General features: G+C 45.4%; 1 protein-coding gene across 1 annotated transcript in view; it reads right to left on the bottom strand.

The window, feature by feature from the left end:
• The window catches only part of TLCD4 (TLC domain containing 4), a 59,638-nt gene extending 40,492 nt beyond the window's left edge, over positions 1 to 19,146 (bottom strand). Inside the window, exon 1 of the mRNA XM_060085578.1 lies at positions 19,089 to 19,146. The gene's annotated coding sequence lies outside the window, so the exon portion shown is untranslated. The remainder of the gene's footprint in view (positions 1 to 19,088) is intronic.
• Between the last annotated feature and the right edge of the window lie 986 nt (positions 19,147 to 20,132).

Below are 20,132 nucleotides of genomic sequence, written 5' to 3'. Positions count from 1 at the left end.
GCTGCTTGCTTCATCACTCATGCCAAGTCAGGGACTAATCTAAGGAATTAAAAAAAAATTTCCCAGAAAACCAAAGCTTCCGGTAGGAAGCAACTGCCCCTGTTCATTCACTGAATCAGGCAAGAAAATGGATAAAACCAAATAATGCTCATTACTGACACAGATTAAGGGCCTTGTAGAGTTTAGTGATTATTAAGTAGAGGAATACACTGTAAAAGTAGAAAAGTATTAGACTTGGTTCATACACCTCTACATATGGCTAGTAGCTGGCAGAAGGCTTGGATACTATCCTAGAACACAGCAGCTAGAACAGAAGTGGGAAATATTTTTATGCCAATTTACAAGGTGAGTGTCTAGACATGAAATTTAATTAGCCCATCCTGATTCACAGGAATTATGGACACCAAAGAAACTCTTCCAGAGGCTTCCTGAATACAAAGGATGTTTGTACTTTTCCCCACAAGATGGTTTCCATAAACTTTAATTCAAGTTGGTTTCTTGGTAGAGAAAACCATGAAAAGGTTTGAAGGATGCCTCTCAACCACCAGCTTGTGAGGGCCCTTCTCCAGGAGGACTCCCAGAAGCAGGACCACTGGGAACAGCCCAGCCAGGCTGATTCAGTCTTTACTTCCGCCAACAGTTCACCCAATACCTGTCATGAGTCCGCCACATACCAGGCACTGTGCTGGGACTCAGAATACAAAATGGGAGACGTGCTCATGGGCCAGTAGGGAAGCAAGAAACTGATCACCCCCACATAAAGTGGTAAATTCATGGTGCTAAGGGGGGCACTCCCTGCTTTCCTGGGAATAAATACCCAGCAGAGAAGACATATAAACAGCGAGGAGATATCTGAAGGTACTCAAGCTAAACCAAGAGAACACCTTCTCATCTATTAAAATCCCAACAAGATGCTTTAAGGCTGAAACGCCTGAAGATTCAGTTCCGCCAGGTGACTCTAGAAATACCGACCTGGGAATACAACCTTTACTCTCATTTCCCCATGTTCATTATCTCTTTGTAGCACAAGGGATTCCTTAGGGAGTGCGTTGGAATCACCAATGTCACCTCCAATCATCAATACACATACACAACCTTCACGTTCTGATACAACTTCCAGGGAAGAACCACCGCTGTACTGATTAGCAGTAAAAATCCTTAAATACAGGGGGAAAAAGTCTTATGTGGTTGTCTTTAAGGGCAGCAGGGAAGGGGGAGCTAGGAAGAATGCCCTACACATGCTTAGCAGTCCTTTTCCCATCCTTTTCCTTTTTCCCACATTGACTCCAAATACTCATTGATCTCAAATCTCCAGTTCTCCCTGTCTTACAGTAGATGAGGTTTCTTCCCATTTCACCAAAAAATGGAGGCCATCAAGCATAAACTCCTGATGATGGCAATGTTTACTACCTCCCCTCGCCCCAATCCAGAATTTTTCTCTGTACATTATAGGCTCTGCTGGGGTGTATGCCCCACACATTCAACATGGTTTACATTGTATGCAACCAAACCCCACCATCTCCCAATGTACCAGTCCTGGATGGTCAGCTACCCTCTGGATGGCTCCATAAGGGCATCCTGGAGGTCCACACGCTCTACGTGACCCAAGCTGAACTTAACCCCAAACCAGTCCTCCCCTCAGGGTTCCATATCTCAGAGGATGACACTATCACCCGCAAACACCTCCTCACCTTTAATCTATAACAGCTCAGTCATCCTGGTCTCCTTCCTATTTCCTACTCACATAATTAACTGACTGCCAAATCCTTGTAGACCGAAGAATACCAAATGAAGAACAACTTGATTCCAGGAAAGTTCTGAAAGTTTCTCATGAGATCCTTTTAATTACACAAAGAAATGTGGCTGAATAACAAAATTAGGTAAATCTAGAGTTAGCTGAAAAACTAGAACCAGCATTTAGATCAATGATCTGAAAGAGACTTGAGAAATATCTCCTGCTATCCCATAAGGTTCTCTCTTTTTGGTCTCTTTCAGTAATATATATATATATAGTTTATTTATTTTTCCCTGCATTGGGTCTTTGTTGCTGTGTACGGGTTTTCTCTGGTTGCAGAGAGCAGGGGCTACTCTTCGTTGCGGTGCACGGGCTCTAGGCACATGGGCTTCAGTAGTTGTGGTGCACGGGCTTAGTTGCTCTGCGGCATGTGGGATCTTCCCAGACCAGGGATCGAACCTGTGTCCCCTGCATTGGCAGGTGGATTCTTATCCACTGTGCCACCAGGGAAGCCCCTTTCAGTAATATTTTTACAAATATTTATATGTTTACTCAATCTGCATATAACACAGAGCTGGGAAAGATAGCTAATATAATCAGTTAACAGAATCAGGCTTCAAAATGATCTTCAGAAGCTGAAATAATGAATCCCAATCAGAAAGATAAAAACCTGAATAAATTTTTAAAAGGCAATACCCAAGTATAGGACTTAGCATAATAGCTATATAACACACGCACGCGCGCGTGTGCGCACACACACACACACGTAATATTAGCATTTTAATTTACACAAACCAACAAGAAATAATAATGTAATGAAGATACTAATAACAAAAAACAAACCTCAGAACCACTTACAATCAGAGAGTATAGATCAAGACACGTATCAGTCCCATTTTACTCTGAATTACTCACATGTCAAAGTACCTTTAGAGCAGTGTAACTAAGATGGTGATTTTTAGAAACCATATCATACCATGAAGAGTTGAAGGGCTGAGTAATGTCAGCTTGGGAACAAGATTACTTAGAGAGGACTGAAGGGCATTCTTCGGTCATCTAAAGAACTGTCATGTGGAAAAGTGAAAGAGGGAACTTACTCTGCACCACTCTAAATGGCCCAAATGGGCAAAAATTACAGAAAGGGAAGAGCTCAGCTTAATTTAAGGAAGACCCTTCTAACAATTTAGAAGTGCCCAAGCATCTGTCACGGAAGTGGTAAAATGACCACAAGGAGGGTTGGTCTGCAAAGGGGTTGGGCGCTGGTCTAACCTTTAGAGCACTTGCAAAGTAAGATTCTGGGATTCTAGGACTGAACTTAATTGTGGCATCTAAAAAGATAATTTTGTATTAAATACTACATTAGCTTTTCAACAGTCTATCACTTATGTTTTACAAAATCAAAGTTACGCGTGTAAGAAAATAGTAAGTACGTATGACATGTTGGGAAGTACACAGGCTCTGTTACAGTCTTGAGTTTGAACCTCAGTTCCACCACTTGTTCACTGTGTGACCTGGGGCAAGTAACTTGCCTTGCCTTACCTGCACCTTGGTTTCTTCATCTGGAAAATGGAGATAATGACAGTACTAATCTGACATGGGGAATAAACCACAGAACGCTGGGCGGTTAGAACAGTAGTTGGCGTGCGGTGCACACTCGGGAGTACTGTTTCTCCTTCCACCATCGACCACCTCCAGCAGCATGCAAGACATGCAATTTCTGGGCCTGTCACCACTCCAGCCCAGGGAAACAAGACCATTCTCTGGCCACTAGGCCCTATGCCTCTAACTCATCCCCTTTACATTAGTCAACACTCAAAATGTAGGCAGCCCCACTGCAGAGATCTAGCCTCCATCACTGGACTATCCCTGTCATGCTCCAACGTTCCTTCCCAGACACCTGACCCAGCCCATTACCCCCTCTACCTCCCAAATGCTTCCACTGGTCCCCTGGGACTGGGCTCCACACCCAGAAAACAATGCTCTATGCTTGGCCTCTCCTCGGCCTGCTCTGAAGACACCCCTCTTCTTCTGCAACCTCTCAGCTAGTGGCTGCCTAGGCCCTCATCCTTCAGTATCAGGAGTGGCCCTATAGCCTCTTTGCTCTCATGGTTCCCTTCAGGGCTTACTCCTCCCTTCCCTCACCTCCTATAAACACGCAGGGTGTTTTGGTCCTGCTATTCAGTTATACCATCTTCTCCCTCTTCTCACTGATATGATATTCCAACCTCCTGAACATTTCCTCCCATTCAAAGACTTTGGTCCTGGTTCACTTATGGTCCTCAAGCCCTGCCATTATCCTGAATGACTTCCTATATATGTAGAAGGCCCAGGTTTCCTTAACAACTCAGTCCCTTAATCTTCATCTGGAATGGTACCCCTTCCATGCCACCTCAACCATTCATGGACCTTTGCTGTCCCTTACCCATCCTTTTTCTGCCTCCAAAATAACATTTCTAGAATTCTCCTTGTTGACCTTTCCTTCAAGTGTGCTCAGTATTACGACATTCTCAAGTTACATTGGCCTCTCAGCTTTTCCTCAATTCAGTAGCCCTTTGCTCTTTTTACTTCCCTCTTTAATCAGCTTAGATCCTAGAGCACATCATTTCAAGAACAGTCTTTCTAACACCCCACATCCCCTTTCCACTGCCAAGAGCCGGTGAAACTCCAACAAAGGATATGTCCAACAATTTACTCAGTGACAAGGCAAACACAGTCGGAGCACTGTTGGAAAACGCCATATACCAAAGTTTATACCAGTCATATACTGGTGAGTGTGAAATTACAGAGGGATCAAACAGCTCTCAACTCTGCCCTGCACTCCTAACACATTGCCCTCGCCAACCAATCCTTTCACACTCCACAATTAAATTTCCAAGTTGCCCCTACTCTTTTCAAACTTCCAACCATCCACCCCCACTCTCAACAGATAACCCCCATCCTACTTCACAAAAAATAGAAGTCAACATATGAAAAGTCTCAATGTCATACTATCAACCATTCAAACTACCCACCTGTCCTCCCATCTCGAGACAACCTAACCTGTGCACTTTGGAGCCATCCTCTCTGGCCTTCTTGGGAAACTTTTCTTCCCCATTATCTTTTTTTTTTTTTTCTTTTTGCGGTATGCGGGCCTCTCACTGTTGTGGCCTCTCCCGTTGCGGAGCACAGGCTCCGGATGCGCAGGCCCAGCGGCCATGGCTCACGGGCCCAGCCGCTCCGCGGCATATGGGATCCTCCCAGACCGGGGCACGAACCCGTATCCCCTGCATCGGCAGGCGGACTCTTAACCACTGCGCCACCAGGGAGGCCCCCCATTATCTTTTATTCTCTCCTCAACTAGACCTTTCTATTGGCTTTTAAACAGGCTCAAGTTCCCAGTAAAAACAAAAATCAACAGACCCACCACCTCTTCTTCAATTTTATATCTCTTTTCCAGTATAGGCTCTTGCCCTCTCTCCCCCCCTACCCCGCCTTTAAGGACAAAGTTCTAGAATGGTTTTTCCGTATTGTCATCATTTCTCAGGTCTCTCACTCTTCAGCCCACTCCATTCCTGTCCCCACCCTCGTCGCTCCCCTGAAATAGCTATGGCTAAGGTCAGCAATGACTTCTATGTGTGGCCTTCGTGTCACCTGACATTTCAGCAACATTAGACGCCACTGACCACTTTCTCCTTGAAACACTTTCTTCTCTGTGTTTCCATGACACCACACTTCTTCTTCTGCCCAGACAATGAGTAACAGAATTCCCTAAGCCTCAGTCCCAGACTCTCTTCTACTTGTTTCCTGTATGATTTCACCTATACCTGTGGCTTAGGTTATCACTTACATGCAGAAAAATCTCAAGTTTTAATCTCCATCCCAGGTCTCCTCTCTGAGCTCTTGACATGTGTGCCCAACTGCCTAGCTGTCAGCACCACACAGCATTTCAAACACATTTCAAACCAAGCTCATGGCCTAATCTCTAAACTTGGTCCTCTTGCAGATTCTTCATTCTGTGAATGGTACCACTGTACATCCCCCATTTGACAGCCAGAAACCTAGGAGCCATCCCCGATAACTTGCTTTCTGCACCCTCCTACTAAGCCACCATATCCTTCCCCTTCTTATAAACAGCTTTCAAAAACATCCATTTTTCTCAAGCTGCTACCACCACTTTTCTGAATTGTCTCCAAACTGGTCTCCTTAGTGTGGAGAACAGACTGGAGGACTCCAAGGGAATCGGCTCTAAAAGCTGTCTCTGGTCATGTCACCTCCTCACTTACCCCCAAATTAAACCTTCACTGGTTGCCCAGTCCTCTGATGAGGGCCCTGCTCTCCCCAGCCTCAAGTGGCACTTGCCCTCGCTTGCTGCACCCCAGCTAATGTGGCCTTCTTTCTGACCCTTAAAGATGTCATGTTCCCTCCCTCTACAAGGCCTCTGCCTAAGCTATGCCCCGACTCCCACCCTGCCCCTCCATCCCCCACTGTAACGCTCATGCTCCCTCAGCTCTCAGGTCAATCATCACTTCCTCAGGGAAGCCTTCTGGGAGCAATCCCCGCCCTGGTCTGCTCACATGGCATCATGTCCCTCTCCTTTACAGCTGCAATTTAAATGAACATCTCCTTCCCCCAGTGGAATGTGAGCCCCATGAGGGTGGGAAACACAAACATTTCCCCCCCACCATGGTGTCCCCATACCTAACGTAGTGCCTGCCACACAGCATGTGCTCAATAAATGTCTATGAAATATAATAATGATAACAACAGACATTCGTATTCTCACAGGTGCTTTCCATTCTGCTAGTACCTGATCAGTCACAGGTCCCTCATTTTACCAGTATAATCAGAACACTGGAAAGGAAAATTTTCTAAATTGACAACCCTAGTGGTATAGTATGAACACATATTCACTGCAAAAGGATTCTCAGTTCCAAATATCCAAAAGCTAAGAGTACCAATGTTATAAATGAAATAATATTGAGTGTGTGCCTTAGTCCATTTGTGCTGCTGTAACACAATACCACAGACTGAGTGGCTTATAAACATCATAAATTTATTGCCCATCGTTCTGGAGGCTGGAAGTTTGAGATCAGGGTACCAGCATGGCTGGGTGAGGGCCCTCTTCCAAGTCACAGACTTCACATGGCCGAAAGGGCGAGGAAGCTCTGTGGCATCTCTTTTACAACAGCACTAATCCCATTCATGGGGACTCCACCCTCATGATCTAATCACCCAAAAGGCCCCACCTACCAGTACCACCACTTCGAGGGTTAGGATTTCAACACATGAATTTTGGTGGGGGGGAGTCACAAACATTCAGACCACAGCAGTATGATATTTGGTTTGTCTATGCCAAACTCCTTACAACGTGTGATATATGTTCAAAGGCTTCATGTGTATATTTAACTGTAATTTGCACTGTATTTTCATACTCTTATCAGTTACAGATGTACTTATTTATTGAACTTATCTACCATGTCAGTAGCTCTAACACGTAAAAGTTTTTTAAAAGTCTCTATTAGCGGGCCTCCCTGGTGGCGCAGTGGTTGAGAGTCCGCCTGCCGATGCGCATCCGGAGCCTGTGCTCCGCAACGGGAGAGGCCACAACAGTGAGAGGCCCGCATACCGCAAAAAAAAAAAAAAAGTCTCTATTAGCAAACTGTAAATCATTTGTAAATGAACACATGACTACAGAAAATGAGATATTTACCAGACCAAACAAAAACCCTACCAGAAAAATACCTGCTCCCCACCCATTCTGGTTTTATTTGCATTTTCATACAGGTGGTACACTGCAATCATCTTTCTCAATGCTCACGAAATGTCAATAATTAACCAGAGACGTTAAAACCCCTTAGTAAAGAATAACTCATCATACTACCCACTTTTGACTTTTCATTCATGTAAAAATTTAAGCATCTAATCAAATGTGTACAAAGTTTTCAGGTAACTGCAGTCACCATTTTTATTTTTCATTGCTGTTGTTAATTCTGCATTGAGAGCTATATGAAAAAAAGCTAGGAGAATTCCACCTCTTTTTCTTTTCTGAGCATCAAGTTCAAGAACCATTAGCGTTAGAGTGGAAGTCTAAAGGAAGCCAGGGGCATAAATGTCAACCTAACTTCTATAAATCCTCCAATATTCATGGTGCTGCTTTTTAAACTGAAGCAAATGGAAAGAAATGAAGTCTAAACCAGGAAAGGCTAAGGAACCCTACATTAATATGATTAAGTTACACTCCTTCTCTCGGTGATATGATGTTACTTAAGATTCAACAAGGAATTGCTCATTACTATAGAAAAGATTTCTCCATGGTTCTTCCCTGTCAATTAAGATCCTAAACTCTGAATAAGGGTGTCCTTTATATTTTTCCCATACTTTCAACCCTTTCTCTTCCAAAAGCATATAACAGAATTCAAGTTAAACTGTTTGATTCCTCCTGTTACAGACCTTGGTGATGGATACTCCCCTGAAACGATTTTTTTGGATTATCGATTGTTTGATGAAAACAAAGAATGAAACATTTAAGGTTAAATAGTCATTTCTAACTGGCCTTTATTTTCCCCACAATTCTACATAGTAATTACAATCACAGTGTGTTAGGACAGGAAAGAGAGAACTCTGTTCCCCAAACGGGCTGTAAGAGTCATCCACCCACAGCAAGAAACACCCTCACTCAGGGGCTCTGGGGTGGCCCCATCTTGTACCACAACTCAGAGAACTGTTTTGACAGTTAGTTCATATTGCTACCTATCTCCTCATACAAGATCTCCCTTTTATCTCTCATAATCCTGTCCCTTTACATCCTATGCTAAATGCTTTCTAGGAATCTCTGATCTCTAATTCAGTGGTTTTAAAATGTTCATATCCCAAAGCTTCCCCCAACCCCTCCTGCATCACACAATATTTTCTCAGTATGTGTTCTGCTTATTCCTACCAGTCAAGAATATTCTATAGTCTCCTTTCTATAGTTTGTTTCCTGGGCAGGGGGTGGGGGGGATAAGGTTTCTTGACATATATTTTTCACATAGCCCAGGGTCCCCACCAAGAGGTTCTGACAAAACAAGGGTGAGGGGTTATCCCATATCCTTAAACCCTCCCTGAGAATTCCTGCTCTTTCAAGAAATAATGTTTCGCCTTAATTGCCTACCACACTTGATCAATTCTCCCTCCTATTATAGGTATTTTTAATTAGATTCTTAACAAAACTTTTATTCTTATTCTCCTAGCTTACATTTACTGATACTTTTTACATGTTCTAGCTATTAACTTAAAAATAAATCAAATGAAATCTAATATAGTTAATCTGTCATGGCAACTTTTTTGTTGTTCTTATTTAAAATTTTTTATTTCATTTTACACTGACTCCTGGCTTGGAATTTGTTTTTATAATGCCTAACAAGAAGTGTGGCTCTAATGAAAAAAGCCCTTCTTTCCCAGCTCCCAACCCACTGAAGAATTCTCCCCTTAGGAAATTCAAGAGTTCATTTTCAGACTTCCCTGGTGGAGCAGTGGTTAAGAATCCACCTGCCAATGCAGGGGACACGGGTTCAATCCCTGGTCCGGAAAGGTCCCACATGCCACGGAGCAACTAAGCCCGTGTGCCACAACTACTGAGCCTGCATTCTAGAGCCCGCGTGCCACAATTACTGAAGCCCATGCGCCACAACTACTGAGCCCTGGAGCCCGTGCTCTGCAACAAGAGAAGCCACCGCAATGAGAAGCCCACGCACCACAACGAACAGTAGCCCCACTCTCCGCAACTAGAGAAAGCCCGCACGCAGCAACAAAGACCCAAGGCAGGCAAAAAAAAGAAAAAAAAAAGTTCATTTTCTAGGGTCTTAAGGCTCAAAGCACAGACAGCACATTTTATTTACTTGGTAAATGTTGCTTCTTAGCATCTTACTCCACTCAAAACTTTCATAAAGAAGTCTTTGTTTTTTAAACCTATGAGCTCCAACCACAGCCACTGGATTTGGGATAAACCAGAATGTCTTAAGCCAGAGACAATGGCAATTAGAAGGTCACACGAATACAGTATCTGACACAAATAAAAAGTAAGGTGCTGGAAGTTTATATAATTTGAGAGCCCATCTTTAAGGAACTCAACATTTCAAATACAACACACTCCCTGAGCCTCAGACGGGGTCCGTGTGAGTGAGGGGCTCTGAAGCTGAAGTAGGGACCGGGCGACACCATATCACCTGGGGGACTCCGGAAGAGGCAAGAGGTTCTGCATTCAACCTCTACCAGCTTCTGATGTACTTATTTCCATATTTCTGCTCTTCCTTTCCTGGAGGGATCACAGAAGAAGCCTCTCGGCTGGGGACATCTCTTGGCTTTCTGCCAACACTACGAAATCAAGGAAAAGCTGGACAGAGCAAGATTTTTGCAACTATGTTTTTTTTTAATTATAAACTTAAAATAACACAATTTATAATAGGGCAACTATGTTTTGTTCTTTTTTTAAAGGAATCACTGGGACACCTGCCAAGCAACCTAGGAAGACAGAACCTAAGGAGACAGGGAGGTCTTCTCACCTCCAAATTGTCGATCTGATAACCCCTGAGAAAGTCCTCAGGATGCAAGGAAGTGACTGAGGCAGGGCTCTGCTTGCCTGCCCCCATTTCTCTCTTTTGCTTGCTCCCGACAGGAAACAGGAGACTGCATTAAATGGGTTAGAGGGGCTGAAGAGCAATTGAGCAAATTTCTCCCACCTGTTGAGTTCTTAAGCCAAATTCCATTTGGCTAGAGAGAGCAAGCTAGAACCCAGTCCTAGTCCCAGTATTCATCAAGTGGTCTTGCACAAGAGGAATATGACCTCTTGACCTGCAAGTGCTACAAAATGGAGATAAGAACGCCAATGGTGCAAGACTTAAGTGAGACAAGTTAAATACACCTAGCACAGTGCCTGGCACATCCAGCCACTTGTGGTAGATCATTTAATGACCACACATTCCTTTGCAATGTGACACTGCCATCCTACCATCCATAGCAAAAGACCTTGCAGCATCTGCCTTTCCCCCTCTTAGAGCATTGCCCTGAAACTGCCGTGTAAAGAAGCCTGTCTAGCCTATTGTAGGATGACAGGCCACACGGAGAACTGAGGCTGCCCAACTGCCAGCCATGGTGGCAAGCCATCCTGGACCTTCCAGCTCCGCTGACCCCCCAGCTGAATGCACACACATGAGCGAGTGAGCCTATCACCAGCAGAGTAACTGCCCAGCCACCCACAGAATCATGAGAAATTGTCTTAAGCCACAAGGTGCTGGGGTGGTTTGTCGTTTGGCAATAGATCCAAACACCACTCCATAAAGGATATCGTTTATTATTACCACCCTTTCCTAACACATTTCCTAATGGGGAAAGGTTACACCTATCTCTCCGATGGCACCAAGTCACACAGGGATAGGGTATTCTGTATCTTAAGCAATATGATCATATCCGCCTCCTTTTAACCTTTGGCCTAGGGGCCCTGAAGCTTGTCTACACCTATGATCCAAATGGGAAATTTGGTGGCTTAAATGAGAAGACAGCCAAGGAGTTACTAAATTCTCTAAGCAGACTTTTATCCTGTTACCTAAGAGCAACTTAAAACACTACCCGGGGTACTTTGCGAGTGGTTTCTCTGCTGACCTCCTCCCATAAGACTGCTGTTGCTTCACAGTGATTCCAACTGCACTATTTTCCAATAAACATGGTACTTATCTGACTCTGTATCTGGTTGGACACTATCAGGTAGCCAAAAAATCTAAATGCAGTGACATGTTTCTTTGAACCATTTCACGGGCCAGAGAGGTGATGATGCACAAAACACATCTGATGTGGCTTCAGGTGACCTCAAGTTTAACATTTATTACAAACGTCATGTTTAAATACAGTGTTAAGCCCTGTCAAATACCTAAGCTTGGCCCATAGACTTGGTAATAAAGAACTGTTCTGGGGCAATGTTCCTGAGGCCAGACTTAAGTGAATGGGGTTATAGAAGCTCAGATCCAGATGGCTCAGGAAAGTTGAACTTTCCCCAGCTTTACAAAACAGGATCAAGCTGCCCCAGCTTGTAGACCCCCTAATCCCAGAAATACTCACTCTATAACCTATTAACAATTTTAAGCCTGGTGATGAACTCAAGGCTTCTTGGAATGATGGCTCTGACCTTTCTAACTTGTGGAGCTGATCTATGTGAAGATTACCATCCTTCCTACATGGATCAAATGCAGAGTTTTGCTCTTTTCTTTTCTTTTATTTATTTATTTATTTATTTATTTGTGGTACGCGGGCCTCTCACTGTTGTGGCCTCTCCCGCCGCGGAGCACAGGCTCCGGACGCGCAGGCTCAGCGGCCATGGCTCACGGACCCAGCCGCTCCGCAGCATGTGGGATCCTCCTGGACCGGGACACGAACCCGCGTCCCCTGCATCGGCAGGCGGACTCTCAACCACTGCGCCACCAGGGAAGCCCGCTCTTTTATTTTAAAGGAAAACCTTTTGTTCAATCTTTCTTATGGTTCGAATACATTAATGCCATCAAAAACATCTTCACTTCTTGCTTTTTAAGTTGCAAGCCTAGTATTCTTGGGCAAATGGGTTCTACTCACAGAAATTCCACTAAAATTAGATACTCTCTACTACCTTGTAGAAAAAAATTATCCAGGAACAATATCAGATTGCTATTTTCATTGGTCATGCATCCTCTGAAAGCTATTTCTGGATTAAACCCATGAACTTACACCTCATCCTAATGATCCTTCACTGCTCAGTGCCAAGGCATGACACCCCTGGCCAGAACTGAGGAACATGATATGAAATGCATCATAAAGCAAGGTCACTAGGTTTTACTGTACTACAATACCAGGAATGTGGTTGAGAAGGCTGGCCACTGCAAATGCAGCATTTTCTTGATGCAAATCCAAAGGAGAAATTTGTTTCACCTCCTAGAATCAGGACTAGATGGGCTTCTCCAATTTGGTTTCTCTTCTGGACACCTTGAAGCTTGTTCTGGATTGTTTGCCTCTTTTCCTTGGCTGCTGGAAAGCTGATAGCCAGAACTTCCAGGAAGAAGAGAACAGTGCTTCAAAGTACACTCGCCCTCATACCTCCATCTTATTTTCCTTTGACTTATTTTTCTTTTTCATCCTAAGTTTACTTTATCTTGTCATACTGTATGCATCTTTGCAAGCCTTCCTTAATTTTTTTTTTTTTTTTTTTTTGCGGTACATGGGCCTCTCACTGCTGTGGCCTCTCCCGTTGTGGAGCACAGGCTCCGGACATGCAGGCTCAGCGGCCATGGCTCATGGGCCCAGCTGCCCGGACCGAGGCACGAACCCATGTCCCCTGCATCGGCAGGCGGACTCTCAACCACTGCGCCACCTGGGAAGCCCCTTCCCTAATCTTTTTTGGAACAAGGTGGGGTATAAATAAAAGTAAAGATATTATAGTCAGTGTGTATGCCTAATCCCCCTACTCTAGAGAGAGAGCCCTTGTAAGCAAGGGCTGTGCATTGCCCCACTTTAAAATCCCTACAGTGTCCAGTGCTGTGCTTTTACTGCTAAAAAAATATTGGGGGGAATTAAATGGCAGAATATGTACATTTTGATAGCACTATGTTACCTGAACTATGAAATACACAGTATACTAATGATTTTATCTTTTATCCTCAAAACAAGCTCACATGAGTGTGAAAGGATGCACGTACAAGAGCATTAACTATAGCATTAGTTATCAGAAGCAACCTTAAGGTGCAGTGCTAGGGAAATGCTTAAATATATTGGTACAGGCACACTATCCCAAGTTACACAGACACTGAAATGAACAAGAGGATACAAAAGAAATGTCCATCACATACTACCAAGTAGGAAAAAAAGTAGGCTGCGAAACGATACATTTGTCATAAATACATAGCTTGGCACGCTCTGGCATTTGTACAGAAAGAAGGTCTGAAGAGCTATACCCCCCAAACTGCTAACTGGTTGAGGTTGGGGGTGAAGCCCCAGGAGGTGGGAGCTGGGGGAAGGGGAAGAAGTGAACTTTCATTCTCTTGAACACTGACTGCCTGTAATGTTTCTTATAATGTGCAAGTGTCACTTTTGTAATTCAAAAATAAAAAACACTGAAGGAAACATTTAGAGACTTGAGGCTATAATGCATTCTCAAATCCTCAAAATGCCTTATGTCTTAAGGGTTTGTTCCGAGAGGCTCCACTGGGATACTCCAAACATGCTGCCTTTGCTCCAAGCAGCCAGGCCTCCCCTTCCTGCAACTTGGCCTTCCTCCCTATCGACTTTATCTTGCCCTGGATTTCTGTACAAAGAAATTGTAAGAAATTGATGTGTTCAGTTAATACTCATACAGGTTGTTAAAATATGAAAAGGCAAAGAATCTTTCTCCATCGGAACATAGCTATAGAATTTATAAGTCCTTAAAACAGCATATAACAAATTATAAAGCATTTAAATTCATAATTGGCTCAATATTTTCACATGTATTAGAGCAAAACATGTTAATTGAGAAAGACTAGTTTGGGGAATTATACCCCTAAAATGAAACACTTTGTAAAGGGTGGTTTTTCATTTGTTCTCAATTTTTTTATCAAACGAAAATTCCTCCTTCCTCCTCTTCCACTAAATAAATATGTGCCAAACAAAGAGAAGTTTTCTATGCCTTCAAAATGTACTTTTTAAAGGTTTTTTTACGCCTATTTGAAGAAAGCTAATTAAATTAACTTGACCAAGATAGTTTCTCCATGTCCCCCAAATTTTAAAGTTAAATCAAAGCCGATGTATGAATCTACCAATGTACCAGTTATTTCTAAAGCGGCCATGTCACAGTGGACACCAACACAGTCCAGGCCGGGATCCAACGTGGGCTCCAAGCCTGGGCTCCATGGGAACAGTCAGGTGGAGACTATACGTCTGGAGCTCAGAGATGATGTCAGAGAAACCAGGATTGAAAGCATCAGATAGATAGCAGACAGCGGAGGAGCAGCAAAGTCAGACACTGAAAATATATCAACTAAGAAAATCAGACAAGGCAGGGATGGGTCAAAGGAAGGATCCAACTAGGTCAGAATGTGGATGATAAAAGCAAGCAGTAACCAAGCAACCCGGGTGATCTCTGATACCTGTGTACGTTTTCCTCCCGGCTTTGTTGTATTTGTCCACTGGTGAGTGTGTTAGGTATTGGAGTCAGACGTTAATTATTATAAAAGGAAATCAGAGGCCTACAGATAGACTCTGCCCTTGATTAACATCCAGGGCACAGATAGTGGAATTAGCTCAAGGATGCTGGACGCTGTCTCACCTATTTCTCCAAGAAGCTTTTTTGGCAATGCCAAAGACTATGAATGATGATTCCAGTTTGACTGTAGATCTTGAAATAGATGTCTAAGGAAGTCTTGATAAACCCTTTTATAAAATGTAATGAGAATACTTTTCCAATTCACTGTGAGGCAAGCAGCCAACTTCCTAAGGAGTTTGATCAGCAAATGGGGTTTTGAAACAACACATCCATCCGCTTCTTCTGCAAAGAACTTCTCAAAGCTGGAAGGGGAGACGTGTGCTGCCTACCCACCCACTCTGCACTGTGATGCCCTTTGCTCCCTACCCAGCTGATCAAAGTGGCCTAAATCTATCAGCCAATTCGTTCTGGATCCATTTGTCTTCTTATTTAACCTACAGAGAAAAATCTACTGCTCTAAGGATACTACTTTCAAATCGAAGCTTACTCCTTCCACGCCTCCTTTTCCCTCAAAACGAACTGTTTTGCTTTGAAGTGGACAGAACTGGTAGGAAGTTCTATTTTTGCACCTGCCCATCCAGCTGCCTTTAACTAACGTGAGTCCTTGACCCTCCAGACACCAGATGAGCTCCCACACTCCCCCCTGTCCCCACCGACAGGGGTCCAGAGATCTCCCAACCACTCTAAGCGCCCCCCACTTCCTCCAGTGTCTCCAACCCCAAGACCCAGGCTGCTCCACTGCAACCTGTTTTTCCATCCAGCAGACAAATGGTTTCCAAAGAGTGGACTGTGACCCATTAATAGTTGATGAGTTTTTCAGAACACAGAACAGAAACAGAAATAGAGTAGAAATAGAAATGAAAATAGAAACAATACACAGTTAAGGGTACATATTGTTTCATGAAACCTGTTTCAGATACACATACACTTACTTGTGCCCTGAGTCAATGTGAAAATTGTACTGTGTTGTAATCCAGAAATGCCTGAAACAAGTCTCTGTCCATCTAGTCAGACTTCCCCCTTGCTACTGGGCCGGCTGCTCAGCGACTCCTTTCCCCGTGCCGGCTCAAGCTCTGAATAGACTGCCAGCTGTCTTCTTCATCGGCTGTTTGCACAAACCTTGGCCTTTTAGAGTGACTCACAAGCTCCTTCTCATGTAGCCACAGGACTGCCTTCTCCTTGAAAAGACTTATGTTCTGAGCGCGCGCGCACACGCACGCACCACACACACACACACACACACACACACACACACACACCCATTTGCTATCCTTAGCCCTCTTTTCAGGATCTGCTCACAGCACCTCCAACTGTCTCACTATGAATAACAAACCCACAGCAGTAGGACTCCATTTCTTTGTATGCTACCTTTCATCTCCAATGAGAAAAAACATCACCAAAGTCACTCTTGAAACACCTTAGATTTTCTTACAAAATTAACTTCACTTTTCTGATGTAATGCGTTCCCTGATGTAATACAGCCAGTGCCTGATACCAACACCAGGTGAAAGGAGCTCACTCATCCCTAAAGCCTGTCTGCCATCCTTGAGAACAGATGGCTACTCCACCTCCATGTTGCTCTCTTCTTCCTCTCACAAGGCAAATGGAAGGAGAGAAGGCCCAACGAGGTGATTGTAGGAGTGTGGGGGCATCCTCTCCTCTCTCAAGGACAAGGGCAAAAGCTGTCCAGCACAGCTCCACCCCCGGTCCTGCCCTCCCATGTCCAATTGCCCACAATTCTCACCCAGACAATTCATTCATTATCTTCCTCTACAGAAAAACTCGTTTTCTGTATCTTCCTGTAGACCGTTCAGTTTACTTTTCTCAGTCAAACTGAGTATCCCACTTTTTAATCTTCCAAGAGATAACAAAGCTAAATGAGTCCTTAATCTGCAGGATGTGGGACATTAGTTCGACAAGAAGGGAGTGGGGAGACAATGAGGTCTGAAGGTCTCTTATGAAGCAAACTGCTCAGTTTCCTCTCTTACACGGAAGGCCAGCTTTGAGGGAGGAACATAAACGTGGGGCATCGGTTAGAGCACCAAGGGAGAGAGTGAACAGGTCTGAGAACTGCAGGACAGCTGTGCTAGGCTCTGAAGGGCGAGAAACACTCTCAAAGGGAAAGGTAAAAAGGGCAAGTCACATCTAGGGCACATTCCAGAATTCTCCTCGCAGCCCCACCACTCGCTCTCTGCGACCCGGCCCTTTTCCCATTTCCCAGTCAGGAATCCAGGGCTCCTTTAGCACCTCTCTGGTCACCTGGTTATTGGGAGGACAGGCCCTCCAGCCCCACCCAAGTCTTTTCTTCCTCCTTCCCCTCTCCTAGCTGGGAAAGCTCTTAACCAATCTAGCACTGAGTTATTTTTCTGATGGCTCCCTGCTCCGGAGGCGTCTGTTTACCTTGTTAATCAAATGAATCTCTCTCCGATGGAGATTTCAGAAAATGAAGGAAAAGATAGGCCAACTCTTGCATCCATACTCTAGGGTCTATGTAGAAGGCTTCCTTCTTTGGAATTTACTATAAAGTTTCAGCCCCTTGACCATTGCCATTCCTAGGCACCTCAAAGTATACAGCTTGAGCTGCAAAAAGCCATTCTTCTTTCCAACAAGGTAAAGAAGGATTAGAGTGAAAGGACAGGAACAGAAAGCTAATAGTGTAAAAAATCATGACTGACTGAGCAGCTGGGTGTGAGGCATCCACCCTAGATAGGTAAAACTCACGCAAGATCACACAGTAAGGATTCAAACTCTGGCGGGAGGTAATGTGACAAAAGGGAGCTGCAGGGGTAGGGAAAAAAAGGCATCCTCAAAATATATTATCCTCAGGATCACCTAATGGCACAGGAAGGAGGATGGCAAATAAACTAAAATCCATGGTTCCTCAAGCCAATCTTTCAAATTTTCTAGTGTCGCAGGAGTCCACTTTTCTAATTTAGTTTCACCCATACAATTTAAGGACAAGATAAACAAGGGAAAAACTCTCTACTTCACATACAGCACACTTAAAAGGGGACTGGCATTAATTCTACCGTATTACCTTAACTGGCTACAAAAAGATGAAACTGTATTCCAAACTATACCCTGTGCTCACACAGCAGTATCTCACTTAAAATACACAATCTAAGATCCATTTTTCTCAACTCCGTTTATGAATGGGTAAAGATTTCACTAAAGTGAGTCTTTTTTCCTACTACACATCAACTCCTAACATCCACACAGACTCTTCCAACTTGTCCCAAAATTGGAATCAGATTCAGTTAAACATTATCAAAGATCACTCTTTAAGAATAATTTTATAATTTCATATAAAAATGTGCACCACATTCACACTCAGATGTGTACAACTAAGAAAATACTGGCCAGCAACAGTGAACCTTTAATGAAATTAGACAACTCAAAGCGCTTTCACGGAGGGCGATAGGAAAATGCTAGCATTACGGATCCCATTTCATGGCTGGGTAAACCGAGGTACTTAGTTCAATAAACTTGCTCGGGTATACAGTGGTAGAGATGGAAACAGAAACCAATTTCTCCCTCTGATTCTGCGCCCAGTCCCTCTCCCACTAGACTCTTCAGCACTCGGTAGCTAAAAATGGGACCCACTTGAGAACTGCAAGCGTAAATAAAAGCTTCTTGTTTTATTTAGTTGTGGGAAGGTGGAAGAGGGGGAGACTTACCCACTTGATGCACCTGATCCTGTACCGGCCTCTAACAAGAAAGCTTTCCCTGGATGCCCAAAGCACCCATCCCTTTGAGCTGAGACCCGGGAGGCACCCCCAGGCAGCCCCAGCAGCCCGAATCACACAGCACGGGAAACGCGAGTGGAATGCTGGGCGTCTGGGCAGCGCTGGGGCCGCGGGCCTCGGGACACTATCTGCGCCCAGAGCTGCGCCGGAGCCCGCCGGGCTAGGAGGATGCTGAGCCGGCAGCACACACCTGCTGGAGCCCTCCGCGGAGCCCCGGGCCGCCTCCCGCGCCGGGGACGCCCACCCAACCTCCAGGCGCCGGAGCTCTCGGCCGCGCTAGGCCGGGGGCGGGAAGCCGCGGCGCCCCTGCCAGCGGGCTGCGCTCGGCGGCGCAGGAGAGCCACGGGGCAAAGCGAGCCCGCCCTCCTCCCGAGCCCTCTCCAAACGGCGTCACCTGTGCCGGGTCCCGGGGCGACTCGCGCGCGGGCAGCGGTGCGCCGGGCCGGGAGAGGGCGGCGAGCGGTTACAGTCGCCTGGTCACCCGGCCCGGCCCGAGGGCTGGCGCCGGCCAGAGGCGCCCCGCGAGATGCTCTTTGGGAGCCAGGGGAGCCTGGGGAGCCGCGGGCTCCGAGCCGCAGGGAGGAACAGCCGCGGAGGATACTGCTACCGCCGCGGCCGCCGCGGCCGCCGCGCCCGCCTGGACTGCGGGCTCGAGTTACCGCAGAGCGGCTCCTTAAAGGGGCCGCGGCGCTTGGGCTCAGGCTCCCGCTCCGGCTCAAGGAGGCTCCGACCCCAGGCCAAAGTGGGCGGGGCCCGGGGCCCCGAGGCCGGCAGTAGGGCAGACCTTCGGGTCCTGGAACTTGGGTCCCGGAAAGGGCTCAAAACCGGGAACACCCGAGGCGGGCTGCGGTGGGATCCTGGAAGAGCACACCTCGCCAGGGACAGAGCGTAAGGTTCCTCGGCTTTCCAAAGCAAGTAAAAAACTAGCAAGTGGGACACTGGTCTGAGTCCACTTCCGCAGCGGTCAGTACCTGGACTAGCCACGTAACCAAAATTCTTTTCAGATTATGAGTTTACATTTTTCCTTAGATGCCCAAATTCTGGTTAATGAAGCGCACGATTTGATTATCAGAAAGGAGGTGAAAGGGCAATTGCTGATTTTTCCTGCCACGTCTCTCTTAGCCAAAGTCCCTCGCAGTTTTTGGTTTGGGGCTGCAGATGCGTTCCAAACTGGGTAGGGGGCGTGTGTGGAAGAGGCAAGTTCCTTTGGAGCAGCCTCCTCCGGAATCCCTGAAAAACACCACCTACACGCGGAGCCCCTCTGCTGTTGGGGGGGGGGGAGTAGGATTTGGAATTTTTTGGGTGCTGGCTGAGAATTCCAAGTTGCCCAGTGCATAAAGTTTGCTGTTAAATAGTAACTCTTCTGACCTGTTAAATACGGCCTCAAAAACTTCCAGGTGTCCTGGATCAAAAAGATAGAATTGTTCTGAATAGAACA

The sequence above is a fragment of the Mesoplodon densirostris genome, chromosome 2, assembly GCF_025265405.1.
Source record: "Mesoplodon densirostris isolate mMesDen1 chromosome 2, mMesDen1 primary haplotype, whole genome shotgun sequence".
NCBI lineage: Eukaryota > Metazoa > Chordata > Mammalia > Artiodactyla > Ziphiidae > Mesoplodon > Mesoplodon densirostris.
The sequence above is the reverse complement of the archived record's forward strand: the minus strand, read 5'-3'. Positions and strand labels throughout refer to the sequence as shown.